Source organism: Peromyscus leucopus, unplaced genomic scaffold, assembly GCF_004664715.2.
Source record: "Peromyscus leucopus breed LL Stock unplaced genomic scaffold, UCI_PerLeu_2.1 scaffold_457, whole genome shotgun sequence".
In the NCBI taxonomy this organism is placed as follows: domain Eukaryota; kingdom Metazoa; phylum Chordata; class Mammalia; order Rodentia; family Cricetidae; genus Peromyscus; species Peromyscus leucopus.
In genome coordinates this window covers 7334-13275 of record NW_023505351.1, presented here as the reverse complement: position 1 = coordinate 13275, position 5942 = coordinate 7334, and the positions used below count along the sequence as shown (strand labels likewise).

The following is a 5942-nucleotide window of genomic DNA, read 5'->3' as shown; positions in this document are numbered from 1 at the left end:
GTCCCAAGGATCATTGAGTGTCCACAAATGTCAAAGGTGACTCTGACACTTTCTACAGATCCTTTTCAGGTCTGATCCTTCAATCAGATGTGAAACTGAGAATCCCCATTGATCCTCACTAAAGGAAGATCAAATAACTCCTACATGGAAAGAGGGACTGTTGTCACATCTGTGGGGACTGTCTTCAGCAGTGCTTCTGCATGTCATGAAGTTGGTCTGATTCAGCCCTCACTGGAGAGAGAATCCTATGCTTTTGGGTGTGGTTTGTGTGGATAACAGCATGACATCAATAAAGTCTTCGAAAATGATTTCCTGCTACAATGGAGGGCTGAGGACTCAGTCAGCTTGTGAACGTCCTTGACAGTAAACTGACATAGTCAAATTTGTATTCCAAAATCTCCTCCCTCCATGGTGTGGTATTTCTCACTGGGCCACTTGCTGGTAGATGTCAGGTTTCTGAGTAGCTGTTTTGTTGGGTTTTCTGTATTTCAGTCTTATATTTGATGCTTTCTTTTCTTCAGGAGTACTGAGCCAACAGACACATGGATCAGATTGGGTCTGGAACGCCTGGAGGTCAGTTGGTATTTGCCTCATGGTAAGTTCAGAGGTACAATGGGGTGTCTTTTTTTGAGGAGGCCTTGATCCTAGGGTGAAAGAAGTCATGCTTTCAAGGTGTCTGTGGCTTCCTTTGGCTTCCTCAGTTTCTCAAGCGGTATTGTCAAGAAGGAAAGGGAGTCAAGGCCCAGAAGCAGACATCCAGGGTCAATGGCTGGGCATAATCAAGGCCTATTCACACATAGGAAATAAAATAATAGGGAGAAAGTGCATCATAATCCAGAATTTCCCGGAGATTGGGCTCAGCAGGTGGCTCCTGGTTTAACAGCTCCTTCTGAAGCAGGCTCTCATCCTGGGCTGTGGCCTGTTCCATCTCATGTATCAGTTTCTCTGACCTAGGAGGGAAAGGCAGTTAGGACACAATCCTTCTGGGGACCTGCCATTGTCAGCTGTTAAACTGCTGCCTCCCACCACCTCAACTGTGCTGGATAGTCAACATGGATCTTTTGACTGAAGTCATTGTTTGTGCCCCCAAGGAATAAGAGTCACAGAGTAGTTGGGCCTAGAACTTTCCTCAGCCCTACACACCTGTCAGAATTTGGCTGAGTAATTGTACTTTTGTTCTACTAGAAAGAAAGGGTCTTTCTCTTACAGTCTGGGGACATCATTTTGTAAAAGTAACAACGTATTAATAACATAGCCAACAGCACAGGAGTGTTCATTAATCATGATGAGTTACTGATCAACCACATCATTTTATTGATAGCCATATTGCAGTCTTGCAATCTGGATACTTGAATAAGGTCATGAAGATAGCTCAGGCTTCATGCCCAGGAGGCACCTTGAACATGACCAACATGCAAGACAGAATCAGTCAGTAATCCTAGAGCAGCATTTCCTGAGATGTGTGCCTGAGAACACTGGCCCTGATGGACTCTGGGATCAAACAGAAACTTGTGATTTCCTTAACCAGAGCTAGGAATCTGCTCTTTGACAGTCTGTTACAATATACTCCTGAAAAGGTTCTGATCTTCCCTGCAGCTGAGGCATCTGCCTGGACTCATTGTGGAAAGTCCTTAACCTATTCAATCCAGAGAACACTTGTCCCAGGAAATGGGAAAAGGCTGCACAGAGCAGTATTCAAAGGTAGGAATCTCTTCTCTACAGGGGATGTTCCCAAGTGAAAATGTAATTTCAGCAAGGCCTGGTGATTCACAACTTTGGATTCCATTATGGGGAGGCAGAAGCAGGCAGATCTCTGTGAGTATAAGGAAAGCCTGCTCAGGCCATACCAGAGCACTCAGAAGGGAGAAAGGACACAATTCGTCAGACACACCGAGAATTAAACATATTGATTCCTGGACAGAATTGTTTGTACACTCAACCTGAACAATACTCTGTTTTTGCCCTGCTTGTAGCTGGGAGCCATGCATGTGAGCAGGAGCCCATAAATGACAGTGATCCCAGGTATAAGGGACCCACTTGGCTCCACCTGCTCCCCCCAGCCTGGGTTCCTACCTCATTTGGGAGACCTCAAAGTGATGCTACAGCTTTTCTGCCAAGTCCTTTTCCTGGGTGATCATCTCCTTCTGCTTCCACAGGACCTGCAGGCTTCCCTCCAATCTTTCAAATTCCTTTATCATTAGAACATTGTGTTCTTAGTGGAGAGTTGTATACAGGCATGCACACAGTGTCATACACATGAAGCACATACAAAGGATCAAAATAGCTTACTGGTGGGTGAAGCAAGCCAAAAGAGCTTATACTACACTCAGAAAAAAGATGTGAGCAGAATACAATATCATGCAAGATGAACAGATGAGTAGACGAAGCACACCAGCACTTTCAGAAGAGTCTCACAACTCTGCCATCATTTCTTGAGGATTAATACTGCTGTGGGGAGTGTGCTCTGTTTGGCCAGACTCTGTTGAGATGGCTAGAGAATTTACTTCAGAAGCAGCAAAGCACCCACCCTGGCACTCAGCTTGTCAAAAGCCCTCATTTGTTCAGTCAATCAAATCCAGATTGTATTCTCCAGAATGGTAGACTCTCAAAGAGCACTCACAGAAGACAGGGCTCATGAGCTGCTACTCAGGCTTATTTCAGTGTGAACCAAAAGTTGGTCAAAGGGAAGAGAACACATTGGGATTCATGAAGACAGGAGAAGGCCACATGCCACCCAAATCTATGACTATGAGTAGGACTTGTTTGGCATTTATATAGGATACTCCTCCTTGTAAGCTGCTTCCCCTCTGTGATCTCACATGACCCTTGCCAATCACATAAGCCTCAGGACCCACAATTCACTCATTCAAAGCTCTGTGCATAGCATCCTACCTATCATAATGACATGTAGGTTTGATATGTTATTGACCCATTTCCCTCATTGGACCGCAGTTTCAAGCAGAGCAGCAAGCATGTTTTGCCAATAATTTAGTTTCTCAGAAGAGGCTAACTTCCCAGAAGTACTTGTGCATGGACACTGAAGTGAACATCTCAGATGGCACGAGGTGGGTGGCTGGATGGAGCATGGATGAGTAAGGTGATGGGTGAAAGCACAGGTGGTGGATGGGCAGACAGAGAATCCAATGGGCAAATGGTGCCAGACCTTAGCCTGACCCACCTACCTGCCCCTACCTGTTGTTGCTGGTTTTGGAGGTCACTGGTCTCTTCCTCTTGGCCCTCACACATCAATTTCAATGCCTCCAAGTCGGTGCTTCAGCAGGACCCAATCTGCTGTCCAATTCTTCTTCTCCTGCCTCAGCATGTCCACCTGCTCCTTAAGCTGAGTGTGTTCCATTAGGACCTGGCTGTGCAGACCACTGGAAAAGACCCTCTGTAGAGTAAGGTCCTGCCAGTCTCCTTCTGCCACCCCTGCCTCCAGGAACCATCCCGACAAATACCCCAGGTTCTCAGGAAGACGTAGCCAAGAGCCCAACATAGCCATGACAGCTACACACAAAAGGCCAAATAAGAGAGCAGCTAATTAAAAAAAATCGAAATACTTCAGAAAACCCCAACACCAATAAGGATCTCTGTCCTTTCAAAGGAAAGAGGAGTCCCTCAACTGTCCTGAACATCAGCAAGTAGTGGACAAATGCCCTCTGAGAGAGGACAGGAGACCCAAGGGGAGTTTATTCTATCTACAGTTTCGACAGAAATCAGATCTGTAAAGCCTAGTCCTGAGCTCCCAGATGCCCAGGGCTCCCTGACATTCCCCTCATAGTGCAAATCGCTTTTCTTTTCTTTCTTTTTATTTTCCTTTTCCTTTTTTCTTTCTTGCTTCCTTCCTTTCTTTCTTTGTTTCTTTGGTTTTTGAAACAGGGTTTCTCTGCTTAACAGTCCTATCTGTCCTGGAACTCTCTGTAGACCAGACTGGCCTTGAGATCACAGAAATGTGCCTACCTCTGCCTCCAGAGAACTGGACTGGCACCAGCACAGCTCAGTTTGCTCCTCTACCTAGAGGATCCTGAGGCTCTAAGACAATGGTGGAGGAGTGGATAGTCTCTTTCATACTTAGCAAACTAAGTGCAAGTGACACAAGTCAAAGAGATGCTTGCTAAGGTGCAAAAAGGACAGAACCAGAGCTGTGGACTCTCCAGTCTAGAGACAAAGGAAGGCAGAGGTGAGCTACTCTGGAAATCAATGGGGTGCTTTCCTGGAAAATTGGGAATCAATTTCCCTCAAGACCTAGCTATACCACTCTTGGGCATATTCCCAATGAACGCTCAATCATACCACAAGGGCACATGCTCAGCTATGTTCATAGCAGCATTGTTTGTAATAGCCAGAACCTGGAAACAACCTAGATGCCCTTCAAATGAAGAATGGATAAATAAACTGTGGTACATATACACAATGGAGTACTACTCAGCAGTGAAAAACAATGACATCAGGAGGTTTGTAGGCAAATAAATGGATCAAGAAAAAAATCATCCTGAATGAGGTAACCCAGGCTCAGAAAAACAAACATGGTATGTACTCACTCATAGGTGGATAGTAGATGTAAAATAAAAGATGACTAGACTGCTACTCACAACTCTAGGCAGGTTACCTAGTAAACAGGACCCTAAGAAAGACACAGGGATCACCCAACGACAGAGAAATGGATGAGATCTACAAGAGCAAACTGGATGTGAGGGAGGGTAATGAAGAACAAGGGTTGGGGTAAAGAGAGATTAGAGGAGTGGGAGATCTCAGCTGGATCAGGAACAGAGAAGGAGAACTAGGAAAGAGAGATAAATGATAAATGAAGACCCCATGAGAATAGGAAGAAGAAAAGTGCTAGAGAGGTCCTCAAAAATCCACAAAGATACCTCCACAATAGACTACTGGCAATGGTCGAGAGAAAGCCCAAACAGATCAGTTGGCCAAACACCCTAACTGTCATGGTAGAACTCTCATCCAATTACTGATGGAAAAGGATGCAGAGATCCATGGCCAGGCCCCAGGTGGAGCTTCGGGAGTCCAACCAGTGAGAAAGAGGAGGGATTGTATGAGCAGGAGATGATGAGACCATGACTGGAAAAAGCAGAGGGACAAATAGCCAAACTAGTGGAAACACATGAACTATGAACCAATAGCTGAGGAGACCCCAACTGGATCAGGCCCTCTGGATAAGTGAAACAGTCTGTTAGCTAGAACTGTTTGGAAGGCCCCTAGGCAGTGGGACCAGGACATGTCCTTAGTGCATGAGCTGACTTTTTGGAGCCTGGGACCTATGCTGGGATACTTTGCTAAGCATGGGTAAAGGGACGAGTGTACTGGACCTGCCTCAACTGAATCTACCAGACTGAGCTGAATCCCCAGAGGAATCCTTGCCTTCGAGGAGATGGGAATGTGTGGTACATTGGTGGACATGGGAGGGGTGGGGGAGCGTGGGAATAGGGATGACATGGGAATCCATGGCTGATATGTAAAATTAAATTAAATTATAAAATTAAAAAAATAATAATAATAATAAAAGAAAGGCAGAGATGGCCACTCAACAACTATTGGGGTCCATGCCAACAGGCACTTACCAATAGAAGACTGTCAGATTGGCAAGCTCATCCACCTTTTTCTGAAGCCTCAGTGTTCTCATTCTGCAATCTCTGTAGGTCAGTCATAACCTCCTCATGCTCCATCTTCAGATCTTCATACCAAGTATTTGGCCTGTGGCAGGGCATGGCACCAGGAACAAAGAACTTTATGAATATAGGCCTCAAGGATCATGTGAACACAAGCTGTTGTCCTGATCTACTATAACACAGTGGAGGTCTCATTCTGGTTACTATGTACTTGAAACTTCCTGGTGCTTAATTCATTTGTAATCCTGGCCCAGGCCAACAGAGACTGGGTGTTCAGATGGAGGGTGTCCTTGCTGCATGAGTCCACTCAGAAGGCCT

The 5942-nt window shown here is 45.5% G+C and overlaps 1 long non-coding RNA gene across 1 annotated transcript; it reads right to left on the bottom strand.

Moving 5' to 3' along the window:
* Window positions 1–632: 632 nt before the first annotated feature.
* Window positions 633–3484, bottom strand: LOC114700225. Its single transcript, XR_003735643.2, has 3 exons — window positions 3193–3484; window positions 2074–2189; window positions 633–950 (listed from the first exon to the last, which is right to left on the bottom strand). It is a non-coding gene; the product is annotated as an uncharacterized LOC114700225 (long non-coding RNA).
* Between the last annotated feature and the right edge of the window lie 2458 nt (window positions 3485–5942).